The sequence below is a fragment of the Haemaphysalis longicornis genome, unplaced genomic scaffold (assembly GCF_048455015.1).
Source record: "Haemaphysalis longicornis isolate Haplotype H1 unplaced genomic scaffold, Haemaphysalis longicornis Haplotype H1 scaffold_5, whole genome shotgun sequence".
Lineage (NCBI taxonomy): Eukaryota > Metazoa > Arthropoda > Arachnida > Ixodida > Ixodidae > Haemaphysalis > Haemaphysalis longicornis.
The window spans coordinates 64,525,310-64,541,430 of record NW_027526385.1 but is presented as its reverse complement, the minus strand read 5'-3'; positions in this window follow the sequence as shown (position 1 = coordinate 64,541,430).

The following is a 16,121-nucleotide window of genomic DNA, read 5'->3' as shown; positions in this document are numbered from 1 at the left end:
GAGCGAACTGTACTTCTTTTGAGCATTGACGGCGGGCATCAATTCGTAAGGCACAGGCGTACATACACGCACACACTTTTATTTTTATTCTACTGATTTGGGGTATGGCGTCTATTTCAACTAATTTACTCAAAATGCGTATCCAATGGATAAAACGTATTAGCAGAAGTGTTGTAAGCTCGGCCAGTTGGTACTGTTTTATGATGAATAACAGAGCAAAAACGGGACCCGCCGTGGTGGCTCAGTGGCTAAGGCGTTGCGCTGCTGAGCACGAGGTCGCGGGTTCGATTCCCGGCCGCGGCGGCCGCTTTTGTTATGGAGGCGAAAAGCAAAAACGTGAGTGTGTACGATATTCCGGCGCACGATAAAGATCCCCAGGTGGTCAAAATTAATCCGGAGCCCTCCACTACGGCGCGCCTTATCGCCTGCGTTGCGTCGGCGCGTTAAACCCTACAATCAATCAATCAATCACGGAGTTTAGAAACGAACCAGTTCATCGCGCTTGCGTATTGCCATTTTAACTTTAGAAATATTTTCTTTCGATACAAGCCGCCGTTCTCGAATCGTACCACGCAGACGCACGCTACATATGTATGGCTGAGTTATCTTCTGTAATGAAACCAGCAAATTGCACTGTGATAAAAGTAAACAACTCACGAGCCTTTTTAGGGAAAAATATATACGTTCTACACGTTTGAAAGGCATTTCCCCATGTAAATAATTCGGCGAAAACGATGAAACGAAAAGAATCAACTCATGTGTTGCTTCATATTAAACTTATCGGTATCGACTCCATCATTAATGGCCTTCTACCAGCTCCTTCCCTGTTAGCAGTACTCTGACATGGGTATCGTTTCTTTTAAAAATCATGAGCTGAGAGACCACCCCCTCCAGGGGTCCAAAATTAGGATACAAATAAAGTTTATTCTTTCTTCTCCTCCTGCTTCTCCATTCCATTCTGTGAAGGAGGATGACCACCGAAACTTTGTAGGACGCAGTACAAGGATGGTACATAACCCAGGGGGAAGGTGTGAGCGAACTGTACTTCTTTTGAGCATTGACGGCGGGCATCAATTCGTAAGGCACACGCGTACATACACGCACACACTTTTATTTTTATTCTACTGATTTGGGATATGGCGTCTATTTCAACTAATTTACTCAATATGCGTATTCAAGGGATAAAACGTATTAGCAGAAGTGTGGTAAGCTCGGCCAGTTGGTACTGTTTTATGATGAATAACAGAGCAAAAACGGGACGAGGACACTAAAGGGGAAACACAAACAGCGCTTGTGTACTCCCCTTTCGTGCCCTCGTCTAGTTTAGGTGCTGTTGCTCACCATAAAACGTATTACATTAAGTTGACCCCCGGAAGTCAGACGGGCTGGTTGGTATGGCGACATAATGAAAAGAAACTTGAAGTAACACAAGACGAAGGGTAGAAGAGCAAAGCACGGGCGCTTGAGTTGAAGTCATATTTTGTCGTTTTAAACAGTGCCCATTATGAATAATTACACTCAAGGCGCGTATATAAGTAATTAGAGGTCTAAGCTTGAGCTCCAAATTACGGGTTTGGTGGCGTGCGATCATGGTGGTGACCACGTGTTAATAGCACACACCGCGATAATCGTTATCCAACTCTTAACGTTATTGAAAACTTCGTGCTTCATCGACATGTGACGCCTCGTGTGTTTTTTGTCGCGAACATGACAAATACGTGTCGCCATAGCCAAAGACGTTTTGCCCAAAACTCTTTAGTAGTTGAGACAGCATCCCTGTCACATGATCAATTGGCACTTGTCGTCAGGAAAGTCTGTGTCTATTCTGTCACCTGCCTACCCACGAACTTCACCGCACTATTGTTTTGTAGACTACCGGCTCCTTCACTGACACATGAAATTCGTATTCTACCTCTAACCACAATATTTTCATTCCGGTGTCCTGCCCTCTTTGCCATAGAGGTGTGTTTACGTGTCGCTTGGTTTGGTATGTTGGTTTGTTTATATGTGAAGAAAATACATTTTCTCTCTTAGTTTCTCTCTACGTTGAGAACGGGAAGTACAGATTTATCGCATATTTTGCGTATAGAAATTCAGTTTCCGCCACTTATGTCCTTGGTGACTTCGCACCATCGAATACTCGTCGTGCATCTCCCTTATTTTGGGTACGGACCCTGATGACTACATACAGCGGCGTTTATCAGTGCACCGAATATTTATTTCTGGTGGCTATCTGTCATGTTTCATCTCTTGGCCGTTGCTAGCATACAACTATCAAAAAGCTTCTCTCACCAATTTTTCGATTTTTCAGGCATCAAAAAGCACTGATCTGCGACATTCTCGACATAAATCCGGGCCTACACGAGAGGCGTTTTCAAGGTGTAGGAGGCTTCGCAAAAAAAAAACAAAAAAAAGCGGAGCTCTCTGTTTTGTTCCTAGATCTTAAATAAATCATGATTATGTGACCCTATAACGTATGAGGATGCATTACGGATGAAAATCAGAGATGGTGATTTCGTCTGATTGGGACCAGGGTATAAAGCCCAAAACCAACGTACGGCAACACTTATCGGGAAATATTCCAGTAAGCTGCTCAGAATTGGGCATTTTTTCTCAGAAACTTAAAAACAATCTCCTCTTCTGGCATGAGAGCTTTGCTAGCCTGCATCGAAGGCTTTTTTACAGAATGGTAAACACCTGTTGGGAGACACGGGTAGATCTGTATGGAAGATACCGGAGTATCTCTATTCACGACATTAAATCCAGACATAGTAGCAGTGTTGTACGGAACGGCGTTCGTTGTTGTTTGTTTGTTTATTTAATAGCCTCAAGGCTTAGTTCCAAGTAACGGCGTTCGTGGAACTAGTTCTTTTTTGGAGTAACGAAGGAACGCCGCCGTTCCATTAAAGGGACACTGAAGTGATATGTAAACATTGCGGGATTACTTGCGCAAATTGTAGTCCGGAGTCCCCAGGCCATGTTTCGACCACCCTGGGCGCGTTTACGCGATTTTATTTAGTAGAAAAATTAATTCGAAAATGCTGTCCTCCTCTCTTTACGCTCGCCCATTTTCTGCGCCGTTTTCGTGTGACGTCGCGAGGACCCGAGCTCGCAATTGGCTGCGCTACTACACGGCTCCCCGGCCTTCAGACAGAGTCAGTCGGCCCAGCGTTTCGTCCGCCGGCCGCCGACTGGTCGTCTCAATTCGTTCGCTCAGTTGAAACGAAGCCAGGACACGTTTGTGAATGGAAGAATGGGCCTTTCTTTACTTGGTTAGTTTGTACACTGTATCTAGCTCCAAGTCAAGGTCGCTTCACACAAGCGCTGCACAAGCGCACATGCGACGCTTCGCTGACTGGTACGTCAGTAGGAAAATATAGGGCCTCTTGAAGGCGCGAGAAGAGTCAGCGAACTCAATATAGGTGCTAAGGCAATAAAATCAACTGATATTTTTACCGTACAGCGTAAAACTACGGTGCGGGAAGCACTTTTTTGCGCTGGGCGAACAAGAAACAGCGGTCAGCAGCACGACTACGCATCTTCGGACGCTTTTCCGTCTACGAAATGCAATTGCTAGACGCGAGCTATTGTGGAAACTCGGGCGACGCTTACTGCACGAGCGCAATACAACAAATAGTCACCCAAGCTGCCTGAAATGCCAAAACTAAATAAAAGTGTAAATTGGTTGTACAATATATACCCTATATTACCAAGGCCACTGAGCCCGCCCCGTGGCCGAATGGTCTGGGCCGCTAGGTATGTCACCGCAAGTATTTTGCAAGTCACGAGTTCGGATCCCCGCGGGTTGCAAGTCACGAGTTCGAATCCCCGCGAGTACGTGCTTTTTTTTTGTAAGTTAACTTTATCGTTTTCCGCATATGTTTTCTATTTGGAGTTCACCTTTTTTTGGGCCGCAACGTTCATGGCTCCACGAACTAGTTCACAAAACGCGCGCAGGCTGGCAGTGGCGCGTTAGCGAGTTCTCGTTGGCGTGCTGTTGCCATAAGCACTGACTGCTTGCAGGCAGTAGGCACAGGCCAGAATGAACAGACCCTTGGCCTGGTGCGAACACGCTTTTTACGATACAGGCATGAGGGAGGCAAGCTCCAAATATGGGGGAAAAGCGCATGACATTTGGGCGTCTGCGGGTACGCGGAGGGCGTTCATGCACTGCGTAGGTCTCGGCTAGTGAATGCTACGATTCCAAGCCGTCCTGGGAGGCTTATCTTTATGCATTTTTACAGCTGACAGCATGACAGAAGCGCGGTACGATGATTACTGAGTTATTGAGAATGCCCATCCAACAACGCCACCGGTTGTGTTTTACAGAACCGAAACCGAAACCGAAACTTGTTTGGTTGCTGACATTGGGCATCGTCCAATCACGGTACCCGCTCCTCCCAACGTCACAGCTTTAGTTGGTGCGGCCGCCGCAAACCGCGCATGGTAGTTTTTCTTCTTTCGCGCTTTGTAAAATAATTACCGATTTGTCAACCGGATAAACGATGAAAAGTGTGCTAATTTGAGCCAGCCTACGCAGTGCAAGCAAAAACGGGAGCTTGACAAATTCACTTCAGTGTCCCTTTAAGGATGCGTGGAGCTGTAACGGTAACTCATTAGGTTTATGATGGAACGCCACGAACGGTGTTCCTTCTGTAAACGTTACATCGCTAGGATTTGGCTGTTTCTGATGTCAAGGCTCGAGTACAAAAATCCACAAGTCGCTTCTGTGTTTGTCTTTCTATAGGCAGGCCAATTTGTCCGTTCTACAGCGGTACGTGGTTCCTCGAAAATCAAGGGCAGAAGAATAACCACGCAGCGGGCCGCAGCTTGTGCTTGCTTGTATGCCGGTTTAGCTTACGAGGCGGCGTTCGACGGGTGAATAGCGCAGCAGCGAGAATGCTTTTCACCTTTCATCGTTTGTCTGGGGAGGCCAGGACGCTTGTCTAGCCAATAGAATCTAGCCGATAGGCTGCACTGCCCCCTTTCGGTCAGTGTACTCCAAATACACTAAGCAACTTATCACCGTGAGCCTTTAAACTCCGGTGTGCTATGATAGCTAGTTTGGTGTTTACGCTGCACTCGCAAAAATACGAAGATAACGTCTTACAATCTCGAGTGTGCGGAAGCCTTTTCACGAATAATCTTGAGCGGCACCGTTGTAGGTGTATGATTCCCTACATATACTGAGACCTCATGAACCTTCTCAAGCGTAGTCATGCTCAGTGGCCACGGTATTTGGTTAGCTTGGTTTTTAATAGGTTTTCGATAACAACGCCAATGGCCTGCCCTCCACGAATAGTGTCATATACCGATTGCGTAAATACGAAGCGATAACACTGTCCGACGGCCCGAGGTTCGCAAATGGACCTCGTTAAAAGCGCATTTGGAAATTTGAGGTGCATCGTGCTGCTCTCTGCGTTCGAGAATAGACAACTCATTTGATTTCGCAACGTAGTCTCCGTTCAAGATATGATGCACGCTTGGCTAATGAATGTTCTCTTTCTCTGGGCCCGTCACCAAAGTGCGCTAATTGGCAAGTGAAGCGAAATGGTCCTTGACGACGGTGGTGGCAAATTCACCAGACATCAGTTTTCTGTTGCTAATCCCGAGATACAAATTTGCGAACAAGAAGACATAACATCAGTCAAATTATAAAAACTGCCAGCTCAAAGAGTAAGTCAGGTATTTAGCAATAGCAAGGGTTGATACCGTGAGTGGTGCATGTTCCTTGTGAAAGGATAACAAGGATGGAAGGCCACTCTGCAGCATTTTTTTCGCTCTCCTTCCAGTCAGAAAAACAACCCTACCGAATACTCTTCTATAATGGTTTCGGCATTCTAAAAGTAGTTCATATACATTATTCATTGGTTGCTCCGAAAAGCAGTTGTCATCACAATACGACCATACTGTATACTTTTCTCAACATTACTTGCATACCCCACAACTGCTAAGTACATGCGCCTACTAGATACGAGAAATTTTTATTATGCGTTAAGTGTATAACTTTAAATACCTTTTGGTTATACGGGCGATTTCCTTCACACACGTTCTTTACAAGAAACACCAAGTCTGAGTGCAGTCTGACGGCGCTGTAGCTAAGCGCTAAAGTGATGTGATAGCTGTGGTGCAGTTTGACAGTCTCTGAATTTTCAAATGACAGACTTTTGGGGGATACCTAAATGGAACATTTTAGCCTGTTGCTCTGTATTTAATTCAACTGAGCCGCTTGGAATAATAGTAATGAACGATTATATAAAAAAGTTATAGTAACAAGTCGCTCAAAACTGCTGCCGTCGCTTATACATGTGCGCATTATGATATGCAAAGTAGGCATATTTGATGCTAAATTTAAGTATATTATCTACAGCATCAGAGATATTTAGTAATGAATATGCTTTGGATAGATTTTACGGTAGTAAAAAGAAAACCACGCGCCACTAAATGGGTCGCAATGGCGGGAAAGGGAAGATAAATGATAAAAAAGATAAAACATGAAAACCAAACGTCCGCTTCCCCTGTTGCAGGCACAGCAGAAAGAAAACCCACCAAAAGGCGGCGCGAGAGTAGTCAAAATGTGGTAAGGTTTATTTGAATAGAGCAAACCTTTATTGCATTCATCATGGATGAAGCGGGACGGAACGAGAAGAGTGGGGGAGGAGGGGGGGGGGTTAGAAGTTCAAAGAAGAAAGCGTTAACTGGCAGGAGCGGCGGGAGATTTCGACATTGGCAGTGCAGGGAGCAGATGCGAGCCATATGTAAGGGCAGGACTGGCACGCTCCACTGCGGGCGATAAACAGGTGCATGACAAAGTAGGCTCCTACCCGAGCTGGTGTCCTCTGCCTATGCAATGCTTACGGTGGCCCGCGATTTAAACCACTGGCATAATTGCTCACGACATTTAGCTTGGTTTTATTCCTTTCCCCTTAGAGTTAAACGATTTCTATGAGAAATGATTTCTGTAATGTCACGCCCTACATCATTGCGATGTGTGAATCTATATTTTCTTAACAAAGAAAAACAATGATGTAGCGGTAACGTCTTAACTTCGCGATGCGTTCTTCCATATTTCAAGTTTCGCGGACGCTCCTTTGTAAAGATGACAGTGTTTCTGCCGCTTTGTTACGGAGAAACTGATGTCTGTCCATCCGTCCGCCCGTCCGTCCGTCCGTCCATCCGTCTTCATGTCCTTCAGTCCGGCCGTCTGTCCCTCTGTCAGCCTCTCTGTCCGTCTATCCCTTGGTTTATCCCACTGACCAAACATATAGGCAGGCCTATGTTCAGGCGCAAGAATGCTCCAGCCTGAACTGCATACAGGCAGGAACATTCAAATTTACAAAAAGTACTGCAATGGCTAATGTATGCCCACAATTAACAGCGCCAAAGAGGCCTCAGACAAGTCTGGAGGAAAATGTGAAGGCATAACTGTTGGAGCCAGCGCACTTTTAATTATATCAATGCAACACGTTCAAATTGGTGTTCAATATAAATGACAATAAACCGAACACTAACACAAAAGAAGTCGGCTCGAGCTCTCCCAACACCCCAAGAAACCAAAGGCGCTAACAGATTGCACTCTAGCTGTAAGATACCATTTCTGTAACCCTAAAATGTCGATCAAGATAGGTGAACGCGTCAGAAAAGGATTGAATTTAGGATACCTTCACTCATTTATCCTACGAAGAATGAAAGCGATGGAAAAGAGCGCGAAAAGCGGGAACAGAAAGAAAACATCGTGTTACGCGCCATGAGCGGCACGAGACCGACGTATTTAACGATGTTTGCAGCGTAGCAGGCAGAGACGGGCAATTTTTTTTTATTTTTAAATTAGCGGTTTTTTTATGTTCTAGGTTAATTTTAGCTATCGGAGATATCAGGGACTCATTCCAGTTCAGTTGCGTTAGGCTTGGGCGGTCAAAGTAAGGCCAGGCGTGGCGCTACACAGCAGATCGCACTCGGACGTCCCTTTTTTGTGGTGTTTATTGTATCTTTGTACGGCACTCTAGACACCAGACAAATGTGGGCTTGAAATTCAAAATATTGAATGCGTGTTAGAAGGAAGTAAATGTCTTTATATTTACATCAGTGTAAGGGTAATGTAACAAAGGGTAACAGGGTAACAAAGCAAGGGTAACAGAGTTACCGTGCCCCTGCGATGCTTGTAAGAGAAGACAAGCGTCGCAGGGGCAGCAGAAAGTTAGATGGGCAGATGATATCATGAAGTTTGCCGGGATAAATTGCTCACAGTGAACACAGGACCGGCATAATTGGACATCTATGCAGACGTCTTTTCCCTGCAGTGGGCGTAGACAGGCTGCTGCTGATGATGATGAAGTGCCCACCTAATTCTCTGTGGGGCACATATGGAGCCAAAAAAGCTTGAACAATAACGAGGCAGGCGTGCGCAAGTATAACGAGGCAGAGGAGTGGACAATGCCCTATAAATCAATGCTGACAAATCACGCAATACGAAGAGCGACTAGCGTGCAGCTTTTCTGGGGCTCACACTTGCAGCTGGCATGACCTTCATGCCTCACGCTCGTTTCACTTGTTCTGCTGCCACGTAACAATATGAAAACCATACCTGTAAACGCATTGCGGAGGTAATTGTTTTTTAGGCGAAAAGCAAAAACGCCCGTGTGTTTGAGATTTCGGCGCACGATAAGGATACCCAGTGGGTCAAAATTAATCCGGAACCCTCCACTACGGTGCGCCTCGCGTTGTTGTTAGATGCGACGCATCTCTTGCTCTGAGGCATGTCCCTCCCCGTCAGCGTCGGCGGCGTCCGCATGCCACCTGCGCATGCGCGACTCTCCTCCGCTCTTCTCTCCGACAGCTGTGCGCTACACTCTCACTCCATCTCATTATCAAAACAAGAGCTGCGTGTGCGCGCTTCGCTCGCTTCGCTCCGCTCCCGTCGCGCAAATGCGCGCATGCGCGACTCTCCTCCGCTGTCTACTCTCCTTCAGGCGCTGTGAATATAAAGCGGGTAGCGCGCTGCGGCGGTTCAGTCAGCGCTCGCTCTCGTTCGACTCCGCGTGACTTGCTTGACGACTTCCTGCTTGGCTTGATTCTTCCGATGAAGACGTGATGGAAGCGACAGTCCCTTCAGCGAGTGCACTGACGCAATCCAATACCAGCGTCAGTCTAAACGCTCCCCCCTGATGCGTAGCATCACATCAGGGTTCCCTCACGGGAAGATGGGCGTAATTTTGTTAAATCTTTTATTAAAAAAGGGAAGGCCGGAGGCCTTGGGGGGGAGTTGGGAGGGGAGGATTCATGGTTGAAGGGGGCTCGTATGAGTTCCTGGTCTTCGGGAGGCGGCAGCAGTTTCTCACAGGACAACTGTTCAGCATTCACTGGTCCATTCACTGGTGTAGGCCGTCGCTTATAACTCGCGCTAGACCGCTCTTATTGGCGAACCGTATTATAAGGTTAAGGGTGAGTTCATCTAATGTGAGGGGATCGATACGGGTTGAGGGATCTGGGTTTGGGGAAGTGAAATTTTGGTATCGATAGAATTTGGGGGATATCCAGACCAGGTGGTGCAAATGAGCCTCGGCGGCTTGCTGACAGCATGGACATTTTGGGTTAATGTGGGGGTAGTACCATTTGCGAATTGTTTCCGGTGAAAATTATGCATCTGTATAGAATTTGTTAATAAATATTTCTTGGGTTCTTGCAAGGGAAGGTCTTTGTGAAACGTGATCATTCAGCGTAAGTTGCTTGAGTGGGAGTTTTATTTCGTGTTTGTACCGGTGTATGCGGATGGCGGGAAGTACGCTGGTATTTTAGGTCGTGTCCAAGCATTCAGGAAGGTCTGAAGGACCTGTGTGGTTGTGTCGCGTTAATCCCCCAATATTAATTTAGGAGTTTGTTTTCAGTTTGTAGGAAACATCGTTCGTGTGTGTTGAAGGCAGTGTTCAAATCAACTGTAAATCGGTGAATAATGACGTTTGCCTTTGAAATGAATGTGAACCTAAGAAATATTTCTCATGTATAAGCAATCTGCAGCTAGTTTCTTCGAAACATCTTGCAAACCCCAAGTTTCCAAGACTTACTCACCGTTCCCGTGGGCAGTGAGAGAAGGAACTGCCCATCTCCGGTCCCTACTCCCGTCTTCGGCTGGTGAAAAGCGGCGTTGTAGCAGAGTTTCCAATGGCCTAGGACACTAATCCCCCGTACGATTCTCGTAATAAATTTATTCTTTCGCTCTCTTGTGTACTGCTATTCAGCAAATCACGCGCTAGGTAAAAACATTTCTTCACGGGTAATACGTTATGAACAAGGGCTGGGCAATAGATATCCACCCTCCGTTTTACACCAGACTAAACCAATTGAATATTAAATAAGATATATCATTAGTTTGAGCTTTTCACTTGCAGTTCTGCCCAGTTACTTCTCTTGCATACCGTTCAATTAACCTGCTTTTACGCTAAGTATTCCCTTTTTATTCTGTGGCTGCAATTTGAGAGTGAAAGGATTCCCATTGATGCGTGGTGTAATTTTATTTTACTTTCACTTTATTTGTTTTATGCAATTCTACCTGTTCGAAGCTTCGGATGCTTCTCTTTTCACAATACCTCCTTTCTCTACAAACTTACATTTAACTATGGAGGACCAGCCACTAAAACGTCCACTGCAGCGCGTAAAAATGCTGCTGGTAATGGTCGCAATCAGTCTGATTATTTAGGAATGTTTCTGGAATCATGACTGCTACCGCAATGGAGAAGATACTGTGATTGAAACATTATAGAGAACCTAAGGTAGTATAAGTAACACACACCTTCTACGAAAGTAGCAGAAGTAAACAAAATGCCGCCTTTTTATGGTGCTCGGGCGTGCATTTTTGCAACACACGAGCTCGTTAAGGTTCATCAGTATGCAGTAATTTGGCAATCGTAGTTTCCAACCTGAGCAGCCACTGTCACGCTGTATAAGACACAGGCCACAAGAGCCAAAACCGATGGTCCGTGGCCAATGTCGACCATTGCGAAAGCTTGTGCCGTCTTGTTTAGGCCTTAATCTGGAGAACGCCAAAGAGCCCCGTCTCCCTCTCACCCGTGCGACGAAAAGGAATGCCTGAACCATCGCTGTTATCGGACACAGCCTTGACTCGACAGATTACGTGCGACGTCTGCCAGCTTTCGTCGCCTGTATTCATTTTATATGCGGAGGATAACGTTGCAACTAATAGCTGTTTTTTTTTTCTGTCTAGATGTCTAGACGTTTCTGGAGTTGTTTTTTTTTTTTTTGGCGCCGCTTCTTTTTAAGCCAGTTGGGACCGTACATTGGCAGACCGCAATTCTGTCAGCATATAGGCTCCACGAGTATCACGTTTGTTTACGGAAACAACTTTGCAAGCTTTAAAGGAACAAAGAGCCAATCTTTGTGCTGCTGTTTGCTGTTGGAACGTACATTTACTTTGTCCGCACAGCTTTTCTACAGAAAACTTGAAGGCCATGGCTACGAAGAACCCGGTTCCGGTGAATGTAATTATTATTTCCGACCCCGCGGACCCCCTGTGTTCACCACAAAAGTCCAGGGCACCCCAGCATCAACAAAATAAATCCGTGCACCAATCTCAGGGTGTTCAGATGTGTACATCTTCTTTTTTTGCCGCCAGAGCAAGGTGCTTATAGGTTGCTGCCTGTTACGGTCGTTTAAACTGTCACGGGCCCCACTTTCCACGCTTTGCCACCGTTTTTCCAACGCAATCTGACCGGAAAACTCGCTGCGACGCCTGAAGGGCCGCTGGCCGCTTCTGTTCATAATCCGAAAGGTTTGTGACCCCTTCCCCTCTTCTGTTCTTCTCAGCTGTTAGGAGGCAGTGACAGGTGACATCGGCAGCACCAACGTTCAGCCGTTTAGGAGGCTTAGCGACGCTAACTCAATTATTTACTCGAGGCCACCTTCTCACCTAGGTCAGTCGTGACCGCAGCGTGCGCCTCCTAGGGTAAACAAAACAAAACAAAACAAAAAATGTCCGGCCCCCAGCCTCCGTGAGCCAGAGTACAGTAAACTAGAAGCCAAAGTGAGCTTGCGTGTTTGAGCGTCGGGAAGCTGTTTTAGGCAAGCGGATCGCCACTGCGAAGCTCAAAGAGACACCAGAAGCTTCTTTAAAGGAAAACCAGATTCCTAATTTAACGTTACACCTGTAGGACTAAATAGGACTAAATCATTTCGAGCTAGCCCGCGTTCTCGAACCCGTAGATGTCCTTACCACCGCCGCCGCAGCTGCGTAGCCTCCGCCATCGAACGCCCGTTGAAATCGCTTTACTTTCAAATCAATCCCTGCAGGTAAACTTCATCAGACCCAACAGTCCCGATCCAGCCCTTCCCGCTGAAAACTTTAGGTAGAACCACTTTTTGGGGTTCTTTTTTTCTTTTTTGGTACCTGGTTCTTTTTTTTTTGCTTTTAGTTTTATCATTCATTTTTCCGACGAAGTTTCTTGTTCAGCGTGGCCCCGCCTTTAACATAGCCCATCAATTCGGCCTGAGAGCCGTCTAGGTACATGATTTTTTTTGTATAAAAAATTATCCATATTTTTGGATAAAATTTGGATAAAATTGTAATTTTTTGACACTTTAGTCCACAAAGCATACTTACGTTTCCTTCATTAAGCTGTCTCTTTAGTTTTAATGTTGCGCAATGAGTCAGCCACACGGGCCCACACTGGGCACCTAGATGTACCACGTATGAAAGATGCATCAGGAAAAAATGCAGCGCCCACCATATTATTTTTTTAAAGACGATAGTTTTTCTTGGGATACTTAAACCCAGAAATATTGGTCTGCCTGTCGGTCTGTCTTTCTGTATGTCTGCAACTTGGTTCAGCCACCCGGCCAAAGTGAAACAAAATCGGCGCAAAAGTCTCATATACTCACAGCCGAATTCAAACCTCAAAGTCCGGTTTCAATGTTCATACTTGTTAATATTGTTGCACAAGAACAAGATATTAACCAAATATAAGACAGAAAATTAATGAGTAAGTGATAATTACAATGCTTATTTATAAAAAATATTCATAGATGCTTGATTTTTGTGAAATGAAATACTACATGCACTACAGAAAAAAATTGGCTCCATCACCTGCTGTCGCCCGCGCCACTATTCCTTCTGGCGGTATTTTAGGAAATCAAGCGGCAACAGTTACGAAAGGTTCCATAGACAGGTCCCACGTACTACTTCAAACGCACGTGGAGTAGGGAAACGTGGATCTATAAACGTTGAAGTAGGGCGCCTCGATTCACGCGCGTCTCCGCCGTACGGCAACGCTGGCATCGAGGCACCCGGCCTGGAGCAGTGGAACGCGGTAAATTTAAATTGACTTGACCAAACCTTTAGCGTGCTTACCTTTCGAGAAGCGCGACGGAAGAGGAATAGCATGCGAGGTGAGCGGGAAAGAGAAGGGAGGCATTTATTTGGCAAATGTAGACAGAGGCTATCGTCTTTTGTCGACATTTTCAACGAAAGGAGAACATATACGCAGCCAATTATTTTACCTTTTCCGCTTTGTTAAAAAATACACATTTTAAGCAGACGAATAGACGTCATGAAGGTGCAACAGCACACGTGTCGCCTGATGAACAGAGTCAGCGAGCACCGAATAACAGCGAAAGGAAACGAGGTGACAGGAGAGCTTGTCAATGCCGCAAGGTGGCACGATCGAGTGCACGCCAAATGCACCGGCAAAATCCCTCCTGAACTCGAGAAGAATATTCCTAGTATCTTCAGAACTCGCCCCTCTCGATCCTCCGGGCAGCCGAAACAATTTCCAAAAATGATTTTTTTCACGCAGTCCTCTCAAATCAGCTACCGGAAGTCACATGGCAAGCTACCATATATCTTGGCAGCCGAGCGCGAACGGCCTCTAGAGCGGCGGTAAATTAATGGCCTCCCATCAGTAGTTGTAAGTTCAGGTCACGGTATTTTACCCATGGTTTCTACACTGCAAGTGAACACCGAGGGATAATGTGCGCGACGATATGCTGTCGTTCAATCGCTCACTCCATGCGAGAATAGGGAACCAATGGCTTCTCGAGCGCACTGTTATAAACGTTCATAGATTAGTGGAGTATAATATTTGCTGAAACTATTTTGATTTAGGCGCTCTCGGTAGGGCTGATGCAACGTGATCACGTAGAAGCATTCATTGCATGATAAAAATGCTGCGGGGGGAAGGGGGGGGGGGGAAGGGGGCGTGCCACAAGAGAGTTACGCAATATCGCCGTTAGACAGAGGCCGTTCGCACGGTCACGGACAAATAAAATGCGGGCACGAAATTGAGACCCAAAACACGCAAAATTGAAAAATACTAATCGTGTAGGCGGAATAATGGCTCGCTCTTGGTATAATTGGAAAGCCACATTTTCCAAGTTGTTACTAAAGTTAATTCAGGCGTCAATTTAGCTTGCACAGAAAGAAATCGCCCTATCCGTGTGTACTGGTCGATGTTTTCGTAATGGCGTTTCATTTGTCTATGACTGTACATAGAGCAAAGCGAAACCTTAGGACATCTTCGTCGAAGAATGCTTAACGTTCCGTGTCAAAGTGCTTCTACTGTGCTTTTGCGACATCGTACCGAAACCACAGTCTGTCGCAAACGTTAGACAAGGCTCCGAATTCGTTTTTAGTAACATTTTTTGTGTTTGATTGCGGCGTTTTTTTACGGCTGGCATCAGTGCGTTGCTGACGGTGCCATTCTGTGTCTTGGAGGCGTTTTGGCTGGATTTGTTCCTCGTCCGACTGAGCCGCCTGTCCGCGGGTACGCTCGGTCTTCCTCCGTTGTACACTCTTACTTTCTTCCGGATGGCATCCTGCTCTTCCTTCAGGGATTTCTTTCGGAGCCGACAAGTTCGCTGCCGCTCGTTGATTTTGCGCCTTCGTTCCTCATGAGTTGAGGGGTAGGCTTGGTGAACAACAAGAATCGGTGGAGCTCTCTGCCCCACCTCAGCCCAGTCGTTACACCACTGTGCATCAGGGCCGTGAAGAAGAGCACGCGTGCTTTCTTCGTCTTACGTCACGTGCAGCTCACATAAACGAGCACCCTCAGGCACTGTTGTTGTTGTGTTGTTTCACGTCTTTATTTCCCTTGGATTGCCCCAGGGGGGGGCAGCTGTGAAATGAAAAAGGAAGAGAAAAAAACTTCTTGAAGCGGTTGCTAAGCGCTTTTCGTCTGAGCTACCCCCAGCACTGTTTTTGGAAATAAACTGCCCTGACTTGATGTTAACGAGCACTGTGTGGACTAAGCTTTGCGCCGCGTCGGCAATCTTTGGCAACGCATGACTGGACAGTAATTGTTGGACCTCTGGGTCCTCCAACTGCGGCGCGATGCTCAGGAAGGGGAGCGACACGTCTGAAAAGGATGAGGCTTTAATGGAATCTACTAGAAGAAGTGGCGCGAGCCTGCGCAGCCACAAGGACATGCGGCCGCTCTAACGAGCGTAATGAAATGATAACGATTAGCGTCGTCTGCTACAAGGGACTACAAAGAGGAAGTCAGAACAGCAATGAAAACACAGTAAACCATGTACGCTTCGAAATCCTTCGGTGTCGTTCTGGAGGACCCTGACTGTGAGAACCCTGTGAGCGAGCACTTAGCAGCCAATGCGATAAACATGCGACCTGTTTTGCGCCTGAGGACAAAGCAGCAGTGTAGTGCGAAAAAAGTGGGGAATTCAAACGCATTAGTGTGCTGGGTACAATGATAACTCATACTGGGAAAGAGCGAACTGCTAAATTTTATGCTAAGAAACCTATTACGAGTCAACGTTGCGGTCAGCCGTGGTAGCATGCTATTGATAATGACGGCGAAGGGTAATGTTGTATTTACGCTGGCGAGCAGGTGCATCACTATCCATCAACACCGCGCCATAACTATCAACGTAATAATTTTCATTATAATAACTGCGGAGCACTTTAAGGGCTCTCCTAGTCATCGTAGCTCGCTCGCAGGACCCAAGTAGAACCACACGCCGTTCCATCGTAGCGGCTGTCGTAGCGGCGTAACTCAGAGGCTGCGAAAGCAAGCGGTTTATATAGTCATAAGCGTTCGAAACTCGTTAACCGCTGGCGCGTGTCTCACATCTCCCCGTCTCGTACTGTCAAGCTGATTTCT